General features: G+C 36.5%; 1 long non-coding RNA gene across 2 annotated transcripts; it reads left to right on the forward strand.

Moving 5' to 3' along the window:
• Positions 1–2,336: 2,336 nt before the first annotated feature.
• LOC104586726 (uncharacterized) lies at positions 2,337–7,631 on the forward strand. Of its 2 annotated transcripts, none has more exons than XR_733504.3 (3): positions 2,337–2,605; positions 4,160–4,364; positions 7,003–7,631. It is a non-coding gene; the product is annotated as an uncharacterized LOC104586726 (long non-coding RNA). The 2 variants fall into 2 exon arrangements; XR_733503.3 differs by having other exon boundaries at positions 2,345–2,605; positions 4,175–4,364.
• Positions 7,632–16,335: the final 8,704 nt, after the last annotated feature.

Here is a 16,335-nt window from a genome sequence, read left to right on the forward strand (position 1 = left end):
AACAAGATAAAGAAACAACTGCCACAGCAAAATCACATAGAAAACAAGATCATGCGTATTAGGAATTAACACCCCCTTTAATGAATAGGATATTTGAAGTTTCTTGAAAATAATAAAAAAAATAAAAAACTGATTTTCATTTTTTGTGGGTCCCATTAGCATTTTGTTTTGTTTATCTTCCCTTATGTAACATGTTGGACCAATTTGCAGCTTAAACTTACCATTACTATATTAAATTCAATAACATATATGACCATAAGGTTATTTAATTCGATTCGATCATAATGCAATATATGGAATGTTTAACTTTTTTTTTTTTTTTTTAAGAAAAAGGTTTCATTTTTTTGGTAACAAAAGAACAGGTTCTATGGTAGGATTTTATATAGGGGCCAAATTAAACTGTTAAACAATAAAATGAGATAGGGAGAAAAAGAAGTAGGGTTTGAGGAAAAATGGCCTGAGAAGGTTTGGGTTTATTACATTTTTTTAAAGAAAAAATAACTTTTTTTTTTCTTGAGAGTTGGAGGAGTGTTAAAGAGTAATTCTTTACATTCTAGTTGATGTTTTTTTTTGGGTGGAGGGGGGGGGGGTGTGCAAAAACCCAATTTATTAGATTTTAATCCAACCTCCACTTAGTAATCACATATATAAATAAAAGTAGGTTTTAATTCAAAAAACCTAGGGTAGGTTCCGGCTTCTCTCTCGAAACCAAATCAAACCAACCATGTTTTCAAATCAGATTGGATCAGATGGTCAGATCGGAAAAATTGGGAACTGGTCCGTTTTTCCCCAAAACCAGATTTTTGCCATAAAAGTTGATTTGGTCTACAAACTGTTGGCCTGGGCGTTTGAACCATTTAACAATTTTGATCATTTTTTTTGTCAGAACGGGCCATTCCCTTGGTTCAAACAGTCAGACCATTCAACCCGGGAATTGGACCCCTCACCAGCTTGTTGTCCGAATCGATTTTAAAAACCTTGAAACCAACCCATGCTTACCCTACGTGTATCTATAAATACCAAGAATGCAACATATGTGAGGTTGGGATGGGAATTTGATAAATTATCAATGGGCCCAAACCTAACCCAAGCCCAATGATTGAAATTTCTTAAAATCCGACAATTCAACATTCAGCTCCAATGGGTGAAACATAAAATTCAATTATGTTACTGTCTACTATAGTAGCATAACATTAAATTTTCAATGTGTTTGAGGCGTATCGTATCGTATCTTTTGAAGATGATATGATCTGAAACGCTTGTTTCTAAGCATTTCCGAATCCCAACTTTCTTTTTAATTAAAAAAATATGTTTTTAGCTTTTCAAAAAAATCAAACTTTGAAAAGAAAAACTAAAAAAATATAGAGTCGTATCGATACTTTCAACCTTGGTCTAATGTAATGGACATTCTTGGGTTTGAGCCTGGTTGCAACTTAGGTCAACCTGGGTTGAACACTTTTAAATTTTGAACAAGTCCCGATCCCCGTTTGGTGTTAGTTCAAATTCTTCAAATGGCGTAAATATTTAAAATGCAACCCGAGTAACTAACTGGGGTGGATGTAAATATTTAAAATGCAAAAGATCCGAGTCATGATCATCTTATCTTTCGAGTACCTTTGAGAGGGAGGCTGTCAGCTCCCTTCCCTTGCTCCTATGTGGTGCAATTTAGGCTCTGCTTGTTTATTAATAAATAAGAGGGGATTATAATGTTCTTTGTGCATTTAGTAATGGGTTCCATGGTAAAATCAACTTTATTTCCTCGGGTAATTTATTATCTCCCACTAGTTTTATTTGGGAGAAATTTTATAAAACATAAGAAGACAATTTTGTCCATTTAATATTCACTTTTTATGAGTAAAAATATCATTTTGTTACTTATCTAAAAATCCTGAAAATAAAAAAATATGAATAAGTAAATTTATCTAAAAAACATTCACCTAAATAAATACAGTTACTTGAATAAATTAAAAAATTGTAAGTTAACAAAGCCTTAAATTAGATTAGGTTGGATCGGTTTTAATTGTTTGAAGTTTGGATTTGGATTAAAGTTGAGGCTTTCGATAACCGGATCCAACCCGAACTTGACATATCTTGTCTTCATGTTTCATGTTGTATATAATATATGAAACTATACATCTATGAATGTATATATACGAACAATTTTAAATTGCAAAAGTGCAAAATAAATCAAGCCAACCTCCTGAATCCAATCAGAAGTAATTGGATTGGGTGGTTTGGGTTGGGATTCAACAACTCGGTTGGGGTTACGATTGATCTCAAGCCGATCTAACCCGACCCGAACTGCACTTTTACTCGACAGTCTCTCGGTCTCCACTCTCCACCGAATCTGGATCTGCTGCTCGCTTGGTTCTGTATCACTTTCTACGTAACCAATCGCAAGTGAACACGCCAGTGTTCCGTAACCACCACCTTCAGCCGCATCAACCTCTCCCGCAACCACCCAAAGAAGAGAAAACTGAGCCTGTCTTCTCCTCCCTTTCCCATCCTGGTTGATGTGGCCCACTGTGTGAGACTCTCCTTTCTCCTCGCTCGAATTGACGGTTTATCGACGTCCTGCCGTCAGCGTCGCTTCTGGATACAACAGGTATTTGGTTCTTCCTTCTCCCCCCCGCCCCCTCTGTCGTGTCGTGATCCTTCTGTGTTCTGCGACTGGAAAAGCAGAAAATAATGGCATCTTGACTCTTCCCCTCTTTATTTCTCATGTGTCTTCCACAAAAATATTCCTACTTCCTAAAGGATCTTACGTGCCGTCTAGACCCTAGAGTTGGATTCTCTGAAACTCTCTCTTGAGTGATTTATCTCAGATTGTTCTCTTCTATTCAATTACTGTTTTATAACCTCCGGTCAGTGCGCATCACCTTTGAAGTCACTTCATTCATTTTGCTGATTGCCTTGACTGACACCCTGCATTTCATATTTTTGTTCAAAATGCCCCCATTTATGTAAAATTTAGTCTTCTTGTTCACTTAAGCAAAAGTTTTTTTTTTTTTTTTTTCTGTTGAATTGTTGTATAATTCAGATAAATTATTTAACTAAGGCCTTGATAATGAATCTCAATTGCCTTAATATATCCAATGTTTCCCATTTTCCCCCCGAAGGTAGTGGGACCAATCCTCCTAAGCGTGTCCTGTTATTTAAAATAAGCAGCAAAATTATTCTTCTTCTTGGATCTGGCACTTACTAGTTTTGGGTATCAAGTGTCAAATAGGCATTATTTCTACCCTACCATGTTTAAGTTCTTCCATCTAATCCTATCCATGAATAGGAATTTGAGTGGTACAAGAGATCCTGTATTGAATTAGACTAAGCATATAGCTTTCTAAGAAATAGAATTAACACATTTTGGTGGACCCTTCTGAAAGAAGTATTCTTAGGCAAGAGGGCTTTCTTTTGATAGAGTCATTAGCAAGAGATATTTATATATGTCATGATTTTTGTTCAGAAATTTTGAAAAAAATAGTTGTATTCTACCAGAATGTGACTTACCTTCTTTTCCACTCAGTTTTCCTGGATAAATTTTTGAACCTTTTCCAATGTAAAAATATTTATGCTCAATGTCCTGAGTAAATTCCATATTGTAGTCTTCCCATCATTGAAGTTGATAAAAAGGCTTTGGTTTGGTCACGACATTGGTTTTCTTGTCTCCTCACCTCAGTAAATTCATGGTTTTTCCTGTTTGTGCAATAACATGCTACCTTTTGGCTTACTGTGGATATTGGGAGTGAGACCTTCTCTTGGTAAAAAAATGTAAACAAGGAATCCAATTTGATTGAAAATCAGATTTGTATGAGGAACTGCAGATCTAGAAAGCCTTAATATCTATGTGGAGCCAATAGTTAGACCATGGTTATTAGGATGAATGATTAACCAATGCAGTAGGGAAAGGTTAGTTGTAGAAGTAAATGAAACTCTACTGATTTAAATTATGTATTTAACAATTACTGTAGTTATTATTATTGTCATCATTTATTATATTCTCTATATTGTTAGTTTCTGTTTTAAGTGCTGTACCATGTGCAATAATACATGCATTACCCTAGCCTTAATTTTATATGAAACTTCTTGCTGGGAGTCTACTCTTAATTACACCTTCTTTTACTGATAAAAAATGCCTCATTTTTATGACTCGTTTATTAAGTTTTGATTGTTAAAGGATCAACACAATGCTAGAAGGTGCACACATCAGGTTTAATAGGTAGCAGCAAGCAGCTGTTGCTCTTGTTTCAGCATTTGGTGCATTAATGGAACCAAGAAGGACGTCTAATAGCTGCTTTGGGGGAACAACTGGAAAGCTAGCTTTTGAGAGAGTTCTAGAATGGAAGAAGAAAAGTCCTGAAGGCAGAGTATGTCTCTTTATTTCATATGGGCTTCTTCTTTTCAAGAAAACAATTGAGAAATGAATAACTCTTTCCTATTGTTTTTATTAGACAACCTGTTATTTTCTACTGTTATAAATGTCAAGGTAGACTTAGTTTGCTTGATTGTTTTGCTATTTTCTTGGCTGTTAGTTATATCCATAATCTTCTTGTAAATTATGCTCTTTCATAATAAAGTGGTTATCCATCAGAACATGAAGAAATTGATCGGGCAAGAAAAGAAAGAAGAGGCCATTACCAAATGTTGGTATGTTGGTACCTGCTGTCTGAGATGTTGGGAAGAGTGGAATGAATACCTACCTAACCTATGGTATTTTTTTGCATAAAGAAGTTTTTATGACCAGTTCAGAGAAAACAAATTGAATTGGTAGCTAATTGCTTTCTGTCATCTCCTATCTATGACTTCCTGCTGTGAAAATTCTTAAGCAGGGGATTGGCTGTGGTTTCAACAGGCTTTTGTGCTTGATAGAATAATAATTGAGAAAACAGATAGTTCTACAGTGAAATCTATTCAAGTTATGAGCAAGACCTTTAATTAGAAATGATTGGCTTACTTAGAAACATCAAAGTTGTCAATAATTTCTGTTAACTGTTTCATAAGGAATATAATGAAACTTAGAATTAATCAGACCATCCTTGATGATTCAGAGATTATAAAAACCTTACCTTCTTACAAGATATTGATACACTAGTTTTCTAGAGTAGCAGATAAGACTGTTTGTTTGGACGTAAAATATTGTGAAAAGTTGTTATTTTGACAAATATAATTTTGTTAGTATTTTTTTGGTTGTCAGTAAAATTTTATTCAAATCCTGAGTAAGAGCTGCTCAAAATGACTTGTCCCCTTTAGAAGGCAAGTCAACTTTACTTGGAGTCTCCAATGAGATTGTGGGTTTTACTTTTCAGAATCCTGGTCGGTAAACAATCTCTTTAAAGAAGTTAAACATGAGAAATGTTTAGTTTCATGGAACTCTCTCTTCTCTGTGCAAGCCTAAAATCTAGTAATCCAGCGTATGGTCCAGATTATCAAGCTTGTTTTTATCTAGTACTTAAGTATTAGAAAATCTTAGAAGTACAATTTTCTCTTTATAATTATTTTACATGGAAAAATGTTTGTCGGGGAATTCCAATTCAGCCTAAGATAAATATATTACATAATTCTTTGGAAAAGAACTGCAAGTTGGTTTCTTAAACATCACTATACAAGGATCCATATAATGTTTGCAAGTTGATGAGTGATGACATAAACTTGGGAGTTCAAGCTTGTAATTAGGCATTCAAAGGGAATTAACAATAAAACAATACTTTTAAACTAGGAGTTTCGTAGCTGTATTTGTATTAGCTGTTTGGTTCTAGGAGATTTAAATAAGTACTACATTGGACATGGTAATTTTGATTTTTTTTCATCTTTTTGTTGTGTGGTGGAAAATGGATTATCTTTCTCTTACTTGAGGAACTCTTTTTTTTTTATGACAGCTATTTGGTTTTTAGCATTGTTTTTTCTCTCTTATCATGTCGAACTATTTTCAAGAGAATTTGAAAAGTCATTATAGTTAAGGCAAATAAATGTCTGTATAGAAGATAATTTCTGCCATTGAGAATTAAGTTCAGATGAAGGGAAACTTGTATTGCAGAACCTTGGAAAAGAGAAGAAGCAGAATAGTTTTTCATAGCGGTGAATTTTTGAGAAGGCACATTTAAACCTTAAAGACACATTAGGCTCTTCAGTTTAAGAATCTAATTAATCTATTTCACCATGTTTGAGAACAACTTTCCACTTGGAATCTTTTTTTCTTTTAATGCCGGGCTTGCCTACAGCAGTGCCATCAGTTCTATTTCTATAGCATGACATGATGACGCTGATAGATAACTTCTTTTATAGGAGGTTATCCCCATGTGGACTTGAAGATATGTTTTATAAATTTTGTATTGAAGTATGATGATGCATACTGCAAAATGCATTCTAGATGGGTGGGTTCCTAAATGATCTGATGTTAAGTTTTTTCACTACTCTCTTGAGCTTTCTCATGACAAGATGCAAGCTTCATCTTGGAAAGAAGACTTAATATTTAGTGTATCAGGGCAGGGCCAATATGATATGGTATGCCCTGATACATGATGGAATTTTGAACCTTGACTCTGAGAAATTGCCAGCTGAAGAAATCAAGAAATGTCTTGGGAAAAGCTCATCATTACCTCAAGGACCACAACCAAGTCAGTTATGTTTTATATAGAGTTGCTCCAATAGGTGATAAAATCAGAGAAATAGACTAAGATGGCATTGTCATGTGCATAGAAGACCATCAACATCATCATCATTGTCTAGGCCTTGTCCCAACTATGTGGGGTCAGCAACGCAAAACCTGTTTTGCCATTCTGTTCTGTTCAGTGCCATATCCATTGTTAAATTATGGATGCTTATATCATTTCTAGGTCCATATATAACTGTATGGATCTAGTCTGATCTTATTGTAAGGGCTTTCTGACTTGACTATACAATGTATGGAAGATTTACATGTATAGCTATAATATATTCGACTTGGTTACCATTTTATTTTATTTTCTAAAGACTTCTTGATTCTGATTTCATTTTATTTTTGGCAAGGCAAATCTACTGGAGCCCCAAAGCCCCCGCAGCCATGATTGAAGTGGGATTTGGCCCCAGGTATCTTCTACAACTAGCAGGAGACTTTATCTGTGAGCCTGCTAATCCCTTCAACATATTGATTCTTAGTTGTTTAGGGTGCTTATTTAAGTTCTTGTGCACTTATATTTGGAAAGCTTTTAATGTTTTCTTAGTTCTAGAAGTTGGAGGCTTTCTACTTATCATGACTTTGTTCATTCCAAACGAGAGCCTTTCTACTTAATCAAAGTGGATGTTGGATTACCGCAGTTAGTGACATCCCCACCATTAGCACCTGAGCCATAGAGAATGGTGGAACACTTTTCTCTTTGAATCTTGTTGGTTCTTGCTGGCCATATGGGTAAGTTTTGTTCTATGGACTATGATCATGTGTAATGCAACAGTGTTTAAGGGACTCTCCTAAATGGACAATGTGTCCATTTTGGACATGCAATGGATGGGTTCTTGAAGAATACTTCTATGTAACATTTCTGTTTCATATCTTGGATTATTTGACATAAATGAACGGCTAATGTACAAGATGAATGTTAATTTTTGTATCAAATGTTACTTGGCAGAAAAGGCACCATTCTAAGCCCCTCTTTTTGTAGGTATATAAGGTTGGAATTTAAAAAATATGGACTATTTTATTAATATATGTTTTTCTTTATACACGTCCATGAGTCTACATTTTATTGTCAAGTCAGACTCTTGGACATGTGTCAGAATCTAATTCCCATTGAAGGGATCCATGCAACCCTGCATTACAATCAAAATTTACGCCTTTTTTTGGCAGGCAGTCCTCTTGGAGCGTCCACGTGTCATATCTGCCAACGTAGGGTATACATGGGACCTACCAGAAAACACATCTGATGCAGCCTATGCTGTTGAGAGCGTTTTTGGAGTGGACACGTTCACCTATTCACGCCCTTATCTTTCTTTTTGATCAAAATAAAATAGGAGGCAATTACTAATTTACCCACTCTCATGGTGACGTGTCCACCCCAGAAACTCTCTCAACAACCCCCAACAGCCAAAGTTTTCTCCTTCATAGATACAGAGGAGATGGCTTATGATGCCATGTGGGCTCGTGAGGCGCATCACTTCTGGCATATTTTATTTGGCCTTCCTACCAATTTAATTGGCGAATCAGCTCTCAAGGTTACAGATTTTGAACAGATGCTCCTACCAATGCGCCTGCTATCTGTGGTTGCGGGAACGAGGTTCAACGAGAAGTAAAGAGCACTTTTCTTCCAGCACTACTCCCCATGGGCAATGACTGCTGGTAATCTGGTATGCCATGCACAGATTTGATGTCTATATACTATGAGTGGCATTTCCACAAGGATTTGGAGGACATTCGGAGGAGATAGGGGGATAATACCGTCTCCTTCACCTCCTTAGTCCTAACCAAAATGCAGCCCGAGCGCCTGACCCAATTGTGTTTTGAAGTGTTTAAGCAGTAATCTGTACTGAGTTGTCTGTGGCAAGTGTTTGGCTTGGTTCATGATGATTTAGTTCTGGTTCTTCCAGAGGAAAAGGTGAAGTCACATTAAGTTAACCATCGTTATCAGTAGGACAGATTTGTATACCATTTTCTACATGTTCAGCTTGTATGATCACCTTCTTTTCTGGTTTGTTTAACAGAGAGAAATTGACCAATATGGAAATTTGACAGAAACTGTATCTGCGCCCTTGGATTGATAAAATTGCTTGAGGTTTTCTTGTGTTCTGTTGGATTAGAATCCATAAGTTCTCAAAAATTTTACAAGTACAAGAATATTTTTTCGAACCGTGCTTCTTGAAGAAAGGCAAGAAGAACAATTGTACACAGGAAAGCCAACCAATTTGGGATTCCCCGCAAGACCCCTAAACCCCAGAATAACCCTGGTGGGGTCGTGCATCAGTCTCAAAGAGATTGTTATGTTTTATTCATGCCTTGAATTCTTTATTGTGATCTGTTTCATGACCCATTCCTAATTAAGTTGAGAAAAAACCCGAAGGTACAATTTTATAGTGATTTGTGGTGGGAGCGTAAAGGTTTGGACCTAGCAGCCCAAAAAATATCTAGCTTGTGGGTCCAATCCGAATATAAAGAGTTACGTGGTTTGAGGGTTTTCTCTTACATCTGTTTGACTTGTCAGACAAATTGGGTGTTTTGGGGAATGACAACAGGGTGGATTTGAGGAGAGTTTTATGTATTCTAGACTCCAACCACCTCCCTAGACCTCCCAACCAGTACCCTTATTAAAACCTATAGTAGGTTGGATTTTCAAAATTCAAAACCTCTCCGACCCTACCCTCGATGCATTTGAGGGTGAGGTTGGTTGTATTGGCAAGTTGTGTTTAGAACCCACATCTAATTTCCTATTATATATATAAAGTAATAAGTAAGTAAAATAGCATAAATAAACACCAAAATTTCTAATTATTTGATTAAACATACAAGACACATAAACTATCAATTATCATTCACCTAAAATTCAAAATATTATTGGATTCATTACGTAGTACATTAGTACATATGCCTTCCAACAATATGCAGGTCAAGGAGGGTCTGCCCTATTCATACCCGTATAGGCTGTGAAAACTCGAAACTTGTCCTTCCCCCAAATCCATTTTTTTAAAGGTAAAAACCCTCTCATTGGGGCGAGTACCTGCCAGGTAGGGTAGAAATTGCCATCCCTAGGGTTTATGTATGAAATATTGTATACAATTCTGTAATTTCCACTGTTGATTTTATAATAGATTTCTGCTCCTACGCCAAATAAATTTATGCGTGTTTTTTTTTGTTTTTTGCTTTTATTTTTACTTCATTTTCTTGTATCATTAAATATATATTTAAAAACTTTATGCAACAAAAATCAGAAAAATCCACATCCATATGATATTTTTGCCCTGCTTCTAAGATCAAATCCCACTCCAAGAGAATCCGGATCTGATCCTCATAAAGCGCACCTCACAGCATGGGAGATGTTCCCAATTCAGGGATAGATGTGGCTGTGAGGTAGGAGTGAGGCACGCTCTGTGAGGAGATTTCAATTCACTCCAGGAGCGAGCTCTATTGAATACACCAAATCTGCAATTCAATGTCCCCGATGACTACACTTTCACTTTCGTCTCTTCATCTGACACTGGCCCAGGAATTCACGTAAAGCGTGGTTTCAATTTGAACGCGCATGTTCTGAGTGGGGTTGATCAACATGCAATGCGAGCCAAATTTGGGTTCCCTGGTTCATCTCGGCGGTTATCGGGATTGGGTATCTCAGATGGCGATGGAGAGCGTGCTTGTGCAAGGTCGGGTGGGGTGAGGTCGATTTGGCAAAGAAACTTTTCGATGAAATGCCCATGCAGTAGGGTACTCTCAATGCTCTGTGCTCTTTGATATGGAGGAAGAAGAGCACGGCTATGATTTTTGTATGCACAATTGCACAGTGAGAAGGTGGCCATTGCTGTTGGATTGATCAGCCTGGCTGAAGGCGTATCCATGATGCTTCAAGAAGTCATCTATGATTTTCAACCGAGACAAGTGAATGTTCTTACTTCCAAGGGTTATCGGTGAATGGTGATATCCATTATTTTCAAAACCGGACCGGACCAGATGGTCGGACCAAAAAACAAGGAACCGGTCAGGTGATTGGTTCCGTTTTACCCCAAAACCATTATTTTACCAAAAATCGTTGATTTGGTCAGCAAACTGTTGACCTAGGCGGTTGAACCATTCAAACTGTTCGAACCGTCCAACGGTTTGGCTGTTTTTTATTTTTTTGTTAGAACGGGCCATCCGTTTGGTTCGAACAGTTGGACCATTTCACTCGAGAATTGGACCCCTGATTAGTTCGGTTTTAAAAACTTTGGTGATAACATGATTGATGAAGGGTAATTTGGTCTATTGAATAACATCACGACACGTGTCTTTCAAGTGACACATCAACGCTGAGTAAGCAGATCACCTCAGCAAGTCAGCTGGTAGCAGTTCGCCTAGGTCGACTTAAATTACCTCGTCCTATCTGACCTAAAAAGGCTCCAGGCTAGGAGCGACCTACCTCGGAGAACGACCGAGCTATGGTAAGTACTATTAGCGACCTATAAGGCATGCTCCCTGACTTGTCACAAAGGTCCATTGCCAGTCGAAGATCTCCGAAGTATTAATGAGTCGATCGTTTGGTTGGCCTATCCACATCACGTGCATTAGAGCAAATCAGACAAACCTGGCACCCTACACAAATTATGTAATCGACACCATAACTCTCCCAATTTAGCGAAAACAGCTCTGCAAGAACCTGAGACCCGTTACATGAGGTCCCTGATCGCCCCTGCCTATATAAAGGATTCATTTTCATTGAAAGAGATACACAATATGATTAAGCTCTTGCACTCTCTTATCTCTTAAGAATTCCTAAAAACTCTTCACTGACTTAAGCATCGGAGTGCGCACTCTAGATAAAAATAATCTAGGCACTCTAACTCCTTCACTTGCAGAATTATATAACTCGGCCAAATCTAATTCGACCCAACTCAACTTGGCTACTAACAGAACAAGCATCCGATTCAACGCCCGAATCATTCGATACATGAGAGCAGTTACATCAATGACTAAGCAAAGACGCCTGAATTTATTCACATATACTGATAATAATGTGCCATCATGATTACTTTTTGTTTAATTTGATTTGTTACATGGTAAAGTGACTCGGGTTTTGCCAGAAGTAGGGGTGAAATGGAATCCTAAAATAAGGATTAAATAATGATGATTGATGATGAGTGTTGTTCAGTTGTTTAATCTAGGGTTTGAATATAAATGAGTTCTCACCATTGAATAGATTACAATAGGCAGGATAGGTTAATAGCACAATCAATTAAAACTCCACTTTTGAGCAACATACGATGGCTTTTATCAAGACCATAGTGAACCCTGAACAGTATACATCCACCCAGACCTAGTGGGATATGATACGAAACAAATTTGATTCCTTCACCCTACCAATGCTCCATGTGTCGGACTAAATTAGGTTCTGATTCGCCACAGAGTGTTGATGATGCTTGTTAAGATTTGCAGATGTAAGTGTGAGAATATATATCCTTACCTCCCATTTGAAGGATATTAGATGGATATGGTGTTATTAAATTTAAGTTCTTTTTTACCAGAAAATTTTATTTCTTTTTCATAATTAGGTCCATTGGTAAGTACCCCATGAAAGAACTAATTATTAACACAAGTTCCTCTTCTTTTGCATTAGAGATCAAGAGAAAGATAGCTAAGACAAAATGGGTTAAGTAATTAATCATGAGAAAAGGTTTCATGATGCCGACCCTATATAGTTGGGATAAAGGCTTGGAGGATGATGATGATGATGATGATGTTTAGTGGATAAATTAGACCTATTCATAGATAGGGCTCAGTTTTGATTTTTGCCAAATTTTAAGTGGAGTCTGACCTGAAGTCCGTACCCGATATAGTGTAAATCAAGTCCAAAACCCGGCCCATGAACAAATCTAAATAAAAACCGCCCTATAACTTCAAGGTCTAGTTTGTTTGCAACATAAATTTGTTTGTGAAAAATAAAATAAAGTGGTCCACGCTTTGCTTTACAATTCCTTTTATGCTGCCCTTTCTTTTCTTTGCAATTCCTTTTATGCTGCATATTCGGCATTACTTATTTTAAGGAATTATCTCTTTTTTACAATTAAAAATTCAGTATTCATAAGAACATTTTAACTACAAAAAGAAGAAAGGCAAATCCTTGAAACAAGGAATGTCACATGTAGCCCTTTTCCTTTTGGACTGAAAAGGGTTCATGGCCACCGTTCTCTATCCAGTTCTGTATTTTGCCCACCCTTGGTTAAAAGATTACTTGAATTAGGTAGCCTCTACCCGTTTCGTTAAGTTTTCAATTGCTCATGAGTTTCATCCTGATTAAAGTTATTAGGATATTACAAAATAGAAATTTAACAATTGCTAAAGATTTTCCCAGGGCAAACTTTATGGCACAATGGCACGTGCAGTAGCAGAAAGAACAATATTCATCTCTGCAGTGGTGGTGAGAAGAAGTTAGAGATTGCAAGGATAGGAAGGGTAGGAAAGAGGAAAGAGGGAATAGGGCTTGCAATTTTAGTTTCATGAGAGAGAGTGTTTTTCTTTTTGACAAATGTTTCAATACACAATATTTCAGAATAAACGCCTATGTGACAATGATTTGACACCACTTTTCAAATAAACGGCAAGGATTCAAACACCATCTCCGTTAATTAGATTTATGTAATAGGTCAAGACTCAAGAGTTCACATGCTTAGCATATGTCACATGGGTATGGGACAGGTGTCTCATCTTAATTGGGATCTAGCATGGGATACAAACTATAGTGTATAGGTAACTAGCAAAATTCGGAGGTGGAATAAAGTGGTGCAAATTTTGCATTGCCAATGAGTGCAAATGCAACAAACAAAAATACAAATTTTATATCAGATGAAAATACAAACTATAATTGCAAACAAATGGATGCAAAACAAAACCAAAGCCTAACGATAGATTTAGTAGAGAGCGAGAAAAGAGATAGAGAAGATGGAAAAGAAGAAAAGCAACTTACCATGTGAAGCAATTGATATAAAGGAAAGGTTCAAACATGATGTAAAAAATATACAAAAAGATTCCTCTCTTTGATATTGAATTTGTAGTTGTCAAGCAAAGATATTTAAGATGATTAACTTTAAACTCATAACTAGTGTGATTGAATTCAATGTATACCAACCAATCTCTGTCGAAAAGATGATGTAAGTTTTTGTATTAAAATTTTAGCAGTTTGAAGACCGTTCGATTAAGATGCATCTGTTTATACGTCTTTTCATACAAAAACGAATTGAAAAAACAATGATTTACTGACCAAAATCAACGATTTTAGGAGAAAAATAATTTAAAAAAAAAAAACGAACCGATCAAATAACCGATTCCCGATTTTTCCAATCCAACCGTCTGGTCCAATCTGATTTTGAAACCGTGGTAATAACTAATAAGTCATCGGTACACGAAGAAATCGTAACTGGGTTTAATTATGATGAGAACTTAATTTGATTCTGAATCACGTCCATATAAGATATTGATTCCTCCATATATCGCTCCGACGACGGTTCCAAACCTGAAGGGTTTTGAGATATATCTCGTAGAATTAATTAGTAATTATTTATTTCAGTGGAGGTTGCTGATATGACCCTACCCTTGCTGATCTCTCCACTCTCATCATCAATCAATGGTTTTCTATATCTCTTCTATGTCGTACCTAGCTACCTTCAGAGGTGGTATCTCATTATTCCATGTCGCAGCAACATAATAAAGGCAAGAATTTTTCCAAGCAGCCTCTATCACGCCATCTATTGTTGTTTTGATTATGAATTCAGCATGAACAGCTAATTTAACTTTAATTATTTGACATTTGCTTAAATAGTAAGGAAATAGTCTAAAACTCATCCATCACTTTTCATGAATTACTTTAAATTCATCATAATTTTTCAAAACGTCCAAAATTCAGCATGTCAGTGAAATAATGGTAACCTGAGTAACGAAGGTCGCTACTTTACTATTTCACCATTTCTTATATTCGACCCATTGGCCGCTGCTTCTTACACCATTTGCAAAAGAGAAAACCAGCACTTGCCACTACAATTTCCCCTGTCTGAGAACGTGAAAACCCATTGCTGCTGCTTCTCCCATCGTCTGAGAAGAAGAGCAATTGGAACAAAACTAAAAGTACACCCTCATCATTCTTCAACCCAAAACCCTAACTGTCTGAATGAAAGAGAAAACCCATTGTCACCACTTCTCCCATCATCTGAGAAGAAGAACAGTCAAAATGGAATCAAGAGCACACCCCGTCATTTTTCAATCGAAAGCCCTAAACTGTTTGAACGAAAGAGAAAACTAGTCTGACAAAAAGCGATTTCACCATCCTATGAAGAACACATTCAACATAAGTATACTTAAATAGAAGCTTACAGTGTTCAAGGTAAATGAACACTGTTTTTTTTTTTTGTTGTTGTTGGAAGAAGAGCTAATGGCACCAGGTGAGAACAAATATTCATGTAATGATGGAATGAGTGAGGGAGGAATAAGAACATAGAGAAGTAATGTCATGTATGAAGAAGCAAGGAAATACAGTGGTGCCTCTTCTTGATGCCTCTAATCAAGCAAATATCAGATTTCTTCGAGTGCACTAATCGATGGCATTTCAGTCAAAATATTTGACACCATTCAGGGGCAGTTTGGTCATGAAACTTACATTTAGGTTGATTTGGGAGGAAAGGGGGATTATTAGTGAAGAAGCAATGTATAATTAATTTCCTAAAAAGTGATTACTTTATTTGGTTGATTGTTATATATTTATAGGGCAGCCCCTAACGACTTGCTTCAGGTATAATGTCGTCTAATTAACAGAAGAGAAGAAGATATATATAAATCTCACTTTTACTCTATATATGTTCAATAAAGTGATGATATTAACACCCAGTTTGAGTTTCTCTCTCTATCTCTCTCAAAAGTCAAGTCTCAACCTTGCTTTTAATTTCACGGACCTCCCATGCATGAATTGATATCCACGAACAGAGGCAAGGTTGTGCTCTCCGATTAGTCCAAGGGTTAAAGCAGCTGTTGAATTTGGAATTTTTCAAACTAGGGAATTTCTTTTTATCTAGCTTGAAAAACATAATTGATGGATACATTTTGGCACCCGCCCGGCAATGGAATCTCATATTCTAAATACACTTTATTAGCTTTGGTGTATCCAATTGAGACTATGAATAATCCAAATGGATTAATTTGGCCTGCTAATACATCATCATCTAGTGAAAGGACCATGTGATAAGAATACTTATTAATCCAAATAATAAATTATGTTGATCACAACCAAATAATTTTTTAAGCAAAGACTTTAGAATTAAGGTTAATTAACCTCTATAATCCACATGGTCCAACTCCAGCATTGCTTCTCTCTCTCTGTCTTTGTCTCTGTCTCTGTGTATCTGATGTGTACCCATGTGACTGATAGATAATAAAAAAAAGTGAAAAATAGACATGTGATCCATGGATTGAGGTGGTTGGATAAGCAAGTCGGCACGTTGGATTTTTCAAAGGGCTACATAACTCTTGTTAATTTTAACCCCAAATAGTTGGGAGCTGAGCTTGGGATAAGGCTTTGCTCAGATGTTGAGTTTTGACTTTATAATCATCGTTCGTGTGTGTGTGTGAGACACACACAGAGAGAGAGAGAGTCTTAAGTCTTTCACAATAAATGTACTTGCTTTGCTTTCAGTCTTTCACACACCAAT

Source organism: Nelumbo nucifera, chromosome 4 (assembly GCF_055504915.1).
Source record: "Nelumbo nucifera cultivar China Antique chromosome 4, China Antique-T2T, whole genome shotgun sequence".
NCBI classification, from domain to species: Eukaryota; Viridiplantae; Streptophyta; class Magnoliopsida; order Proteales; family Nelumbonaceae; genus Nelumbo; species Nelumbo nucifera.